This window comes from Dipteris shenzhenensis, chromosome 32, assembly GCF_047967505.1.
Source record: "Dipteris shenzhenensis isolate YYH24624 ecotype China chromosome 32, Dip_SZ_1.0, whole genome shotgun sequence".
NCBI classification, from domain to species: Eukaryota; Viridiplantae; Streptophyta; class Polypodiopsida; order Gleicheniales; family Dipteridaceae; genus Dipteris; species Dipteris shenzhenensis.
This window is the reverse complement of record NC_141627.1, coordinates 23,586,094-23,598,878: the sequence shown is the minus strand read 5'-3', so window position 1 is coordinate 23,598,878 and position 12,785 is coordinate 23,586,094. Positions and strand designations below refer to the sequence as shown.

The 12,785-nt window shown below is 49.6% G+C and overlaps 1 protein-coding gene across 2 annotated transcripts in view; it reads right to left on the bottom strand.

Moving 5' to 3' along the window:
* LOC147880482 (transcription factor GTE6-like) overlaps positions 1-12,785 on the bottom strand; it is a 48,022-nt gene that overhangs the window by 21,304 nt on the left and 13,933 nt on the right. The gene's annotated exons all lie outside the window — the stretch shown is intronic.

Sequence of the window (12,785 nt, the reverse complement as noted above, 5' to 3'; positions counted from 1 at the left end):
ATGTGTCTCAAGACAACATCAATATGTTGTTGGAAAGGTCACCTCCCCATCTGTAAGCCCCCATATGAGGAGAGCGTGGGGGAGTAAGACCTAGGGCAGCATGTGCCCAATGGAAAAGGAAGAGAGGGGGCTGCCAGATGGGCAGCAACTCACATCAAAGAACACGGAAGGTACTTGGAGCTACGATGGATCTGCAGCAGCAAAAGCGAAGCAGTAGCCATCACAAGGGACCCAGAATAGGAGGTGATCACATGACGCTGACATCTGCAGGGTGTACGGCTCTGTACGGTGCTGGAGAAGGGCCTGGCAAAGGCGCCATGATGGCGGGATGTGCAGGATGGATAAGCGCAGATGTGGAGCAGGTTTTGGGCCTGTTTGGAGGCCCTGGTTTAAAGCTGGAGATGGGCACCCAGATGGCCAGGAGCAGCAGCAAGGAGGGCTGCAAGGGACTGACCCTGGGGGGGCATATTTATAGCCCACACAGGTCGGCCAGGCAGGCAAGCATAGGGGCTAGGCCCCTGCAATGAAATGAGGGCCAAAGGCCTTAGATATGGAGACTCAGGAGGGGCCCAACCAGTCGGCCAAGGGGGGGGAATCGAACCGACCAGCAGTCGGCCATTTAAGGCTGCTGGGTCGGTGGGTTCTGCCAGCCCTGGGGCCTATATAAGGAGAGCCTCCAGCCCTCATATCTCATCACTTGCAGCAGCACTTCAGGGAGCAGAAGGAGCAGCAGACCAGCAACCTATGAGCCTACATCCAGGAGACACAAAGGCTGAAGAGCTGCAGACCTAGCTCAGCAAAGGTACTGCCCACCTAGGCTGATACACAGGCAGTAAGGTGGAGAGGATCATTCAGGACAGAGAGTCCACATAAACACGAGGTGAAGCACGCGGGCTCGAGTCTAGAGATATCCGGCAGATAGTAGAAGTACCTTGTGGTAAGATCAAAGTACCACGCTCTGGTGGGACTTTGGATCTCTCTCTCTTTTGTTGTGTCCATAGTTTTGGACGGAAATATATTGTTTTGGTAGCTTCTATATCGGGCTGAATCATTGTCTATTGATGAGTCTGCACATCTATGCGATGCGCATAAGTTAAAGAAGTTTGTGATTCCACTCCCCACACACACTATGTGAGCTCCTGGGCTATTCTATCAGCCTTCCGTTATGCGTACTCTCTGTTGGTCCATTTCTAACATCGTATCAGAGCCCAAGTAGGAGGCTCACACGTGTGGGAGCCTGAAAGTAGGGACCTTGCTGAAGGATGACCCTGATTCAGATGCTCTTGGGAGTCGACTTCCACGACTGGAGGACAGTGCCCTTGCGAGGAGGGTGACTCAGGTTCAGTCAGGTGCATACAGAGTTATGGTCTACAGAAGGTTGAGTTTGTTCGACTTTGCTGTGTGGTTTAGCAGCAGAGATGTCAATTTCAAAAGCTCTTCAACCCCTTCTCTCCCTTCCTCCTCCCCCAGATTTCTTTCTTTCACCATCCCTAACTTTGGAGAGTCTGGGAAATTGGATGGGGCAAATTACCCTATCTGGAAGGTGAAGATCCGGAATCATTTAGTGGCTCGGAAGCCATGGAAATTGACAACGGGAGTCGAGGCGAAGCCGAAGGATATGGTGGACAACAAGGGGGAGATACTCATACCAATAGATGGAGAGAAGTTCGAAGCTTGGGAAGATAGAGATGCCCACGCCTTGGTATTGATCATAGGGACTACAGATAGTCGACACATCAGTAGAGGCGTGGACCATTAAGAAGGATCTGTACGAGACAGATAACACATCCCGGATGTTGCTTCTTCAGCATCAACTCTACAACTTGGATATGGATGAAGGAGATTCGCTACATGACCGCTTGACGAAGGTCAAGGTGGTAAGGGATAAACTAGCATCAGTTGGCCAGAAGGTGGACTCGTGCCAGTTGGCCTTGATGGTACTGAGGAGGCTTCCTCCGAATGTCAAAATCTTTGTTACGACTGTGACAGCAGGACAGAGGACAAAACCTCTAACTTTTGAGGAGTTGGGTCCATTACTGCTCCAGGAAGAAGCTAGGGAGAAGCTCTACAACAGCAACAAAGATGACAAGGTGTTGCTGGCAAAGGATTACGCTGGCAAAGGAAAGGGCAAGCCTAGCCGTGGCAAGTCCAAGAAGGATAACCCTGATGACGAGGACACTTCCAAGAAGAAGCAGAAGAAGAAGTGCTATTGTGACACGCCAAGCCATTTTGCGAAGGATTGCAGAAAGAAGAAGGCAGATCAGAAAAACAAGGAGTCCAACTTAGATTCAGAGGGTGACACAAGAGCCAAAGCTAATGTGGTAATTGAAGAACTATTCTAGTGACATCTCCATGTGTTACTGAGGTCAGATATGCCGACCTAGAAACCATAGTAATGATGCTGACATTGAGATGTGGGCTGATGGGGAGTCAGAAACCTTCGTGAAGATGAAGGACAGCATGGAGTGCTTGGTATCTTCCAGGTGTGTGGCTGTCGATACTAACATGAGGGTGGATTCCATGGAGTGTCCTAGGGTTTCATGTTCAGATGGTTGCTATCATTCAGAAGGGGGCAGTACAAGATTACACTGGTTATTGGTACGTGCCTCGATGAGGTGCATGGTTTGCTTTCAGAGAAGCACACACGCAATACGACGGTCTAGTATGTACTTAATGTTACCCTTTATAGCATGCTGTGGAGAGAATATGCTCTTCATATGTCTCAGGTAATGCGAGATTGAAAGGAATGGGCCTCTTTGAAGGCAGAAGGGGAAGTGTGGGTGCTTCTTCAAATCTCGGACAAAGATTGCTGGAAGGTGATGGACAAGGTGAATTGAAGCCAAAAGAATACTTGCTTGAGAGCTCAATGAAGTTCGTGGTCCAGGTTATCTGGAGATATTCTTGGGATCTCATTTCTCGAGATGGTTCTTTTGTTGTGGACCTTGCCAAAGCAAGGACGGGTTGAGACAGACCCTCAGAGCATGGTGCCTAGAAGACTCCAGGTTGCTCACTCATTATGAGGGGGACAACTAGAAGATCGTGGCATCTGGATTGCTCGAGTTTGAAGGTGGGAATGTGACTGAAGGTGGTGGTGCCAGAAGGTGCTACTGGACCTGTGTACCTAGATGGTGTGCGGAAGCGAAACTAGACCTAGTCGAGCAGGAGCCACTAAATGAAAAGCCTTGGAAAATATTTTGACATCGAAATGTTCCAAAGGAGTACGACCAAGGACTTACTGGAGCATCGTCATCGACATGTTGGCATTGGGCCGAGATGTGTCGGTGAGAGGGGGTGTTGGAAAGGTCACCTCCCTATCTGTAAGCCCCCATATGAGGAGAGTGTGGGGGAGGGAGTCCTACGTAGGATGTGCCCAATAGAAAAAGAAGAGAGGGGGCTGCCACATGGGTAGCACCTCACATCAAAGAACATGGATGGTACCTGGAGCTAGGAGCAACAAAAGGCGAAGCAATAGCCAGCACAAGGGACCCAGAATAGGAGGCGATCACATGACGCTGACATTTGCAAGGTGTATGGCACTGGAGAAGGGCCTGGCAAAGATGCAATGATAGCGGGATATGTAGGATGGATAAGCGCACATGTGGAGCAGGTTTTGGGCCTGTTTGGAGGCCCTGGTTTAGGGCTGGAGAGTGGGCAACCAGGTGGCCAAGAGCAGCAGCAAGGAGGGCTGCAAGGGACTGACCCTGGGGGGGCATATTTATAGCCCACACAGGTCGGCCAAGCAGGCATGCATAGGGGCTAGGCCCCTGCAATGAAATGAGGGCCAAAAGCCCTAGATATGGAGTCCCAAGAGGAGCCCAACCAGTCGGCCAAGGGGGGGGGAATTGAACCAAAGCTAATGTGGTAACATCTCCGTGTGTTACTGAGGTCAGATATGCCGACCTAGAAACCACAGTGATGATGTCTGACATTGAGATGTGGGTTGACAAGAAGTCAGATGCCTTTGTGAAGGTGAAGGACAGCATGGAGTGCTTGGTATCCTCCAGCTGCGTAGCTATTGACACTGACTCAAAGGTGGATTCCATGGAGTGCCTTGGGGTCTCATGTTCAAATGGATGCTACACTGCAGAAGGGGACAGTACAGGATTACACAGGCTATAGGTGTGTGCCTCGATGAGGTGCAACACATACTGGAGAGGTGCAACACATACTGGAGAGAGACTCTACTCTTCATTTGTCTCACATAATGCGAGATTGGAAGGAATCGGCCTTCTTCGAAAGCAAAAGGGAAAGTGTGGGTGCTTCTTCAAATCTTAGACGCAGATTGCTAGAAGGTGATGGACTAGGTGTACTGAAGCCAGAAGAGTACCTGCTTGTGAACTCAGTGAGAGTTCATGGTCAAGGTTTTCTGGAGATATTCATTTGTTGCAGACCTTGCCAAAGGAATGACGGATTGAAACAGAGCCTCAAAGCATGGTGCCTGGAAGACTCCAAGTTGTTCACTCATTATGAGGGGGACAACTCGAAGATCCTAACAGCTAGATTACTCAAGTTCGATGGCAGGAACGTGACTGAAGGTGGTGGTGCCAAGAGGTGCTACCGGAGATTGACCTGTGTACCAGGATGGTGTGCGGAAGCAGAACCCAGACCTGGTGGAGCAAAAGCCACTGGATGAAAAGCCAAGAAAAGATTTCAACATCAAAGTGTTCCAGAAGACTATGACCAAGGAGTTACTAGAGCATCGTCATCGACATGTTGGCATTGGGCCGAGATGTGTCAGTGAGAGGGGGTGTTGGAAAGGTGACCTCCCCATCTGTAAGCCCCCATATGAGGAGAGCATGGGGGAGGGAGACCTAGGGCAGTACCCCACAGAAAAAGTGAGAAAGGGGCTGCCACATAGACAGCATCATGGCTGTCATGTGGACAGCACATCTGTTGGTCAGTTTTTTGGAGCAGGCCTTGGGCCTATATAAAGAGGCCGTTGGGCCTCATTCATTCATCACTTGGAGCAGCAGTCCAGGGAGCAGAAAGAGCAGCAAAACAGCCACCTGTGGGCCTCTATCCAAGAGGATTCAAGTGGGCTGTAGAGCTGCAAACCTAGCTCAGAGTGCTGCCCACCTAGGCTGGTGCAAAGACAGCAAGGTGGAAGGGATCTGGACGGAAAGTCTACTTACGCTTGAGGTGGACCACGCGGGCTCGAGTCTAAAGATAGCCAATAGATAGGAGGAGTACCTTGTGGTAAGATCAGAGGACCACACCATTGGTGGGACTCTGGATCTATCTCTTTTGTATTGTGTCCATAGCTTTGGACGGAAATATATTCTTTTGTCTATCTAGCTGGTTCATTGTCTATTGATCAGACTACACATCTATTCTATGCACATAAGTTTAAGAAGTTTGTGATTCCACCCCCCACACCACACTGTGTGAGCTCCTAGGCAGTTCTATCAATCTTCCGCTGTGCGTACCCTCTGTTGGTCGATTGAAAACAATGTAGTGTACAGGAGGTTGAGTCGGAGGAACATTTCATCTTCAGATGCCCGGTTTACAATGAGATTAGAGGACGATTTTATTGTCTATTCAAAGATAGCTCCGGGTTAATATCCCAATTTCCCTCTTTTCCATATCAGAGGTGCCTCGCCGCATTCGTTCATGAGGGAGCTAGGCTCGTGAGCGCCTACTCCGATCTCAGAGACAAGAGGAGTTACCCCTATAGGGGCTCAAGTGGATTGGGGGCTGAGCTAGGGATAGTCCAGCAGCTTCTCACTGAAAAATCTCGTTTTTCCTGCTCCCCAGCAGCTGTCCACACACCTTCCACGAGCCCATCTTGCTGATTCGCCATTAACCAAGAGCCCTGCCTGGTCCTAGCTTGCAAATTCGCACCTCCTAGGGGCTGTTTTTGCTGATTTGCACCTTGCCAAGGCAGTTGCAGGAGCCTGTTGCTGATTCGCAATTTGCAAGGGAGCCTCCAAATCAGTCGCAATCACTGTCGCAGCTTCCAGAGCTGTTCCCAAGGCTTCTAGGGCAGCTCCCTACTCAGTTTGCAATTGACAGAGGCCTTTCAGGGCTGCCAGACAGGTTCTTTTGCAAATTCGCTACTATCTTAGCTGCTGCAAGACTACCAGATCATGACGATTCACTTCCGGCAGGTATTCGGAGGGCAAAACAGCTACCAAGTGCAGTCGCCCATCAGGATTGTACTGCCAAGGATCAGAGGAGTGCCAGAGGGAAGACGATTTGCTGTTTTCCACTTGTCCAGGGCTGCTTCTACTGATTTTGCCTGGCAAAGTGATTGAAAACTACTCTAGACAGATTCGCCTTTTTGCTTGTTGCTGCTTCAGGGTTCCCAAATTTTTTACAGATCAGTCGATTGCTTCCTAGAAGCTCTCCTACTGCCTCGAAATGTTCACATCCTATTGCCTTGGTGCAGCTAGCCTTTCTATGTGCCAGGAAAAGCCAGGGTTGATTGTTTTTCTGGTCTTTGTCCTGCCCAAACTCCCTTGAAGGGTATCAGGGGCTGCCAAGTTAGAACTATCAGCCAAAATCGCAAGACAGGCTGCCATGGGATACTGCATTGGACTGGGATGCCTTTCTGAGACTGAAACTAATCCATAGCAGGACGGAAGTGCCTATGAATGGGTTATTCACTTTGCTGATTTTGGGCCGATGCACGACAGTGCTTTCTAGTATTTGGATGCCTTCTGAATGAATGATAAAGAAATACTGAAAGGGGCAGTAACTTTAGGGCCAGTCTAGTGTCTAGTGCATGACAAGGGCAATCTAGCTCTTGAGTGTTGTGTTTGAAATTATTTTGGTTTGTTGTGGGAATTTCTAAATGGCTGAAAATTAGGTATTTGCAGGTTAACAATTGTTCACCGCCCTTTGGTGTTCCCGAAGGCCGGTTTTAGAGGTTCCATTGCCGGGAAATCCCCAACTTTCTCAAGGGGTGAGACCTATGGTTGTTCTGGATGATGTTGGAATCAGGGATATCACCATCTCTCTCAAGAGGTGAGACTTGTGGTTGCTAACAGAATTCAGCCAAGATGTTGTGCACTGACAGAACAAGATGTGCCAAAGGATATGCCTTCATTCCTTATTTACATGGATTATGGACCTTCGGGACAAGCCATAAAAAGGATGTGAATAAAGCATCATTCGAGAGGAACATTTATGGAAAGAATGCATGGGATGTATGTCTACGTGCATGGATTGATCTTGTATACTCATGATGTACCAAAAGTTGTAGGTCCAGATGGATGGCCATAAAGTGGGTAAATCATCTTGAGAAGTGCTTGTGTGCATGCATTGAGTGCTTGCATATGCTCTTGATGTACCTCGTGCTAGGGGTCCAACGGGATGTCCATGAGAGGATAAATCATCTATGTGGGTCCTATGGGATGGCCACACAGAGCATCTTGTCTGTTTGAGCATGTATGTTTATTGTTTGTGGAAGGATGCATGGTTGCATTTTTTAACTAAATGAGGCTTTGAGCTTCTACTTGCTTTGAGACTTTGCTACAGGTTCTCATGAAACATGCTATGTTTCAAGAGGGGGGTCTGTCATGGGAACGTGAATTTTGCTTTAGGAATTTACAGTGACTACCATAGCCTTCAACTGATTAAAACAGTTCAAAGGACACTTTAGTGCAATTAATTCCATGGGCCAAGGCAAAGGATCTAAAGGTTAGAGAGGGGTTTAAATCAAGGGCAAGCAAAAGCACCTATTCTTCGCTCAAGTGGATTGGGGGCTAAGCAAGGACTGGTCCAACTCCTTCTCCCTGCAAAATCTCGTTTTTCTTGCTTCCCAATTGTCCACACACCTTCTAGAAGCCCATCTTGCTGATTCACCACTAGCCAAGAGCCCTGCCAAGTCCCAGCTTGGAAATTAGCACCTCCCACGGGCTGTTTTTGCTGATTCGCACCTTGCCAAGGCAGTTCCAAGAGCTTGTTGCTGATTCGCAATTTGCGAGGGAGCCTCCACATCAATCGCAATCACTATTGCAGCTTCCAGAGCTGTTCTGGGGGCTTCTAGGGCAGCCGCTGTTGGAAAGGTCACCTCCCCATTTGTAAGCCCCCAAATGAGGAGAGCATGGGGGAGGGAGACCTAGGGCAAGGTATGCCCAGAGAAAGGGGACAGCCACTGTATGGATCAGTACGGGCTGCTGCAGGGCAGTGTACAGAAGGTGTGCAGGGTGCACCAGGGTCCGGACAAGGGCTGAGCAGAGGCGGATCAGTAGCAACATGGAGTTGCACTGTTGCAGCAGGTATTGGGCAGGTCTATGGCCTGCAAACAGGGCTGGCAGGTGGCAGGGTAAGCAGTCCAAAGGGGCTGGGCCCTGCATGGAACAAAGGGCTGGCAAAGGGCCCTAAATAGGGCTGGATAGGCAGCCAACCAGCCAACCATCTGGTCGGTTGGTTAGGTACCAGCCAGTCGGCCCAATTAGGGCTGGCTGGTCAGTTGGTTCTGGAGGGCCTTTGTGCCCTCATAACTCATCATCTGGAGCAGTCCTCTGACAGCAGACAAGAGCAGCAAGCAGGCTAGCCTTGGGCATATTACATAGGAGGTGAAGGTGACCGTGAAGGAGCTGCAGACTGAGGTTGAGTGGCAGCCCACCTAGGCTGGTTTCCAGACAGCAAGGTGGAGAAGATCTTTGAACGGAAAGTCTACTTACGCTCAAGGTGGAGCACGTGGGCTCGAGTCTAGAGATAGCCAGCAGATAGGAGAAGTACCTTGTGGTAAGATTAAAGGACCACACCATTGGTGGGACTCTGGATCTATCTCTTTTGTATTGTGTCCATAACTTTGGACGGAAATATATTATTTTGGTGGTTTCTCTATCTGGCTGGTTCATTGTCTATTGATGAGTCTACACATCTATTCTATGCACATAAGTTAAGAAGTTTGTGATTCCACACACCACACCACACTGTGTGAGCTCTTGGGCAGTACTATCAGTCTTCCGTTGTGTGTACCCTCTGTTGGGTCATTTCTAACATGGTATCAGAGCCCAAGTAAGAGGCTCACAAGTGTGGGAGCTTGAAGGGAGGGACCTTGCTGAAAGACGACCCTGATTCAGAAGCTCTTGGGAATCGACTTCCACGACTCGAGGATTGCGCCCTTGCGAGAAGGAGGGTGACTCAGGTTCAGTCAGGTGTGTTCAGAGTTCTGGTCTACTGAAAATTGAGATTGGTTGACTTTGCTGTGTGGTATAAACAGTAAAGATGTCGACCTCTACAGCCTCTTTAGCCCCTGCTCTCCCTTCCTCCTCCCCCAGTTTTCTCTCATTCACTATCCCTCACTTCGGAGAGTCTGGGAAACTAGACGGGACCAATTACCCAATCTGGAAAGTGAGGATCCGGAGTCATTTAGTGGCTTGGAAGCTATGGAAGCTGACCACGGGAGTGGAGGAGAAGCCGGAGGACATGGTGGATAGGCAAGGGAAGATAGTCATGGCAATAGACAGAGAGGAGCTCGAAGCTTGGGAAGACAGAGATGCCCATGCCCTGGCATTAATCATAGGGATTACGGCGGACTCTGTTCTTCCACATATCCAGATGGCCGAGACATAATAGAGGCGTGGGTCACTCTGAAGGATCTATACGAGACAGACAACACCTCCCGGATCTTGCTTCTTCAGCATCAACTCTACAATCTTGATATGGAAGAAGGAGATACGGTACATAGCCACTTGACGAAGGTTAAGGTGGTGAGGGATCAACTGGCGGCAGTTGGTCAGAAGACAGACTCATGCCATTTAGCCTTGATGGTACTGAGGAGACTACCTCGGAGTTTCAAGAGCTTTGTTACAACCGTGACAGCAAGACAGAGGACCAAACCTCTGACATTTGAGGAGTTGGGTCCATTACTGCTACAGGAGGAAGCTCGGGAGGAGCTCTACAACGAGGACAAAGACGACAAGGCAATGCTAACGAAGGATTACGCTGGCAAAGGAAAGGGCAAGCCTAATGGTGGCAAGTCCAAGAAAGACGACTCTGACGACGAGGAGACTTCGAAAAGAAAGCAGAAAAAGAAGTGCTTCTACTATGATACGCGAGGACATTTTGCAAAGGACTGCAGAAAGAAAAAGGCGGATCGGAAAAACAAAAAGGAGTAAGACTCAGATTCAGAGGGAGAGACCAAAGCAAATGTGGTAATAAAGAGTTGTTCCTGGTGACATCACCGAGTGTTACCGAGGTCATATATGTTGACCAAGAAATCACAGTGAGGACATGTGACATAGAGATGTGGGTCGACGAGGAGTCAAATGCCTTTGTGAAGGTGAAGGACAGCATGGAGCGCTTGGTACCTTCCAGGTGCGTGGCTGTTGACACTAACGAGGGTGGATTCCATGGAGGGCCCTAAGGTCTCATGGCCAGATGGATGTTGTACTTCAGAAGGGGACAGTTCAGGATTACACAGGCTCTTGGTGGGTGCCTCGATGAGGTACAGGGTTTGCTTTCAAAGCAAACACAAAGGCAATACAACACTCTGGTATGTACTTGATATTTTGCATTTGAGCCTTTATAGCATGCTATGGAGAGACTCTGCTCTTCATTTGTCTCAATTGATACGAGATTGGAAGGAATTGGCCTTCTTCGAAGGCAGAAGGGGAAGTATTGGTGCTTCTTCAAATCTCGGACGCAAACTGCTAGAAGGTGATGGACAAAGAGTGCTAAAACCAGAAGAGTACCTGCTTGAGAACTCACCGAGAGTTCATGGTCCAGGTTATCTGGAAATATTCATTGGTTGCAGACCTTGCCAACGGAAGGACGGGTTGAAACAGACCCTCAAAGCATGGTACCAGCCTGGAAGACTCCAGGAGTGAAACAACTGGAAGATCGTGACGGCTGGATTGCTCGAGTTCAAAGGCAGGAACGTGACTGAAGGAGGTGGTGCCAAGAGGAGCTACCAAAGATGGACCTATGTACCAGGATGGTGTGTGGAAGCGGAACCAGACCTGGTGGAGCAAGAGCCACTGGATGAAAAGCCAGGAAAAGATTTTGACACCGAAATGTTCCAGAGGACTACAACCAGGGAGTTACTAGAGCATCGTCATCGACATGCTGGCATTGGGCCAAGATGTGTCGATGAGAGGGGGTGTTGGAAAGGTCACCTCCCCATCTGTAAGCCCCCAAATGAGGAGAGCATGGGGGAGGGAGACCTAGGGCAAGGTATGCCCAGAGAAAGGGGACAGCCACAGTATGGATCAGTATGGGCTGCTGCAGGGCAGTGTACGGAAGGTGTGCATGTGCGCCGGGGTCCGGACAAGGGCTGAGCAGAGGCAGATCAGTAGCAACATGGAGTCGCACTGTTGCAGCAGGTATTGGGCAGGTCTATGGCCTGCAAACAGGGCTGGCAGGTGGCAGGGTAAGCAGTCCAAAGGGGCTGGGCCCTGCATGGAACAAAGGGCTGGCAAAGGGCCCTAAATAGGGCTGGATAGGCAGCCAACCAGCCAACCATCTGGTCGGTTGGCTAGGGCTGCTACAGACCAGCCAGTCGGCCCAATTAGGGCTGGCTGGTCGGTTGGTTCTGGAGGGCCTTGTGCCCTATATAAGGAGGGCCTTTGTGCCCTCATAACTCATCATCTGGAGCAGCCGTGCTGACAGCAGACAGGAGCAGCAAGCAGGCTAGCCTTGGGCCTATCCATAGGAGGTGAAGGTGACCCTGAAGGAGCTGCAGACTGAGCTTGAGTGGCAGCCCACCTAGGCTGGTTTCCAGACAGCATGGTGGAGAAGATCTTTGGACAGAAAGTCTACTTACGCTCAAGGTGGAGCACGCGGGCTTGAGTCTAGAGATAGCCAGCAGATCGGAGAAGTACCTTGTGGTAAGATCAGAGGACCACACCATTGGTGGGACTCTGGATCTATCTCTTTTGTATTGTGTCAGTAGCTTTGGACGGAAATATATTATTTTGGTGGTTTCTCTAGCTGGCTGGTTCATTGTCTATTGATGAGTCTGCACATCTATTCTATGCACATAAGTTAAGAAGTTTGTGATTCCACAGTCTTCCGCTGTGCGTACCCTCTGTTGGGTCATTTCTCACACTCAGTTTGCACCTGACGGAGGCCTTTCGGGGCTGCCACATAGGTTCTTTTGCAAATTCGCTTGCCAGCAGGTATTCAGAGTGCCAAACAATTACTAGGTGCAGTCACCCATCAAGATTGGACTGCCAGGGATCAGAGGAGTGCCATTTGCTGTTCTCCACCTATCCAAGGCTACTTCTGCTGATTTCGCCTGCCAAAGTGATTGAGAACTGCTCCCGCCTTTTTGCTTGTTGCAGTTTCAGGGTTCCCAGAGTCTTCAGATCAGTCGATTGCTTCCCATAATCTCTCCTACTGCCTCAGAATCTTCAGATCCTATTGCCTTGTTGCAGCTAGCCTTTCTGTGTGCCAAGAACAGCCAGGGTTGGTTGTTTTGCTGGTCTTTGTCCTGCCAGGACTCCCTTGAAGGGTATCAAAGCTGTCAGGACAGACTTGGCTGGTTTCTCTCCTGCCAAGACTCCCTTGAAGGGTACCAGAGCTGCTAGGTTAGAGCTATCAGCCAGAATGGGAAGAAAGGCTGCTGTCACATGCACCCCTGCACTTGGCTGCAAGGTGACACACTGGCTACATCCACAAGTGCATTATAGTTCCCAGATAGGATATTTTGTCGTATGCTGTGACCCCTTTGTGAGCCCTTGTCCAGGGACAGTCAGGCACAAGCTACGTAGGTCAGTCTCTCAGCCTTAGGTCAACTCAGTAGTCAGTTCTTGTTCACTAGTACCCACTGTGGAGAACAGTAGGTTAAGTGTTTCCATCTTATAGTTTAGGTCTTAGCCTAGGTTAGG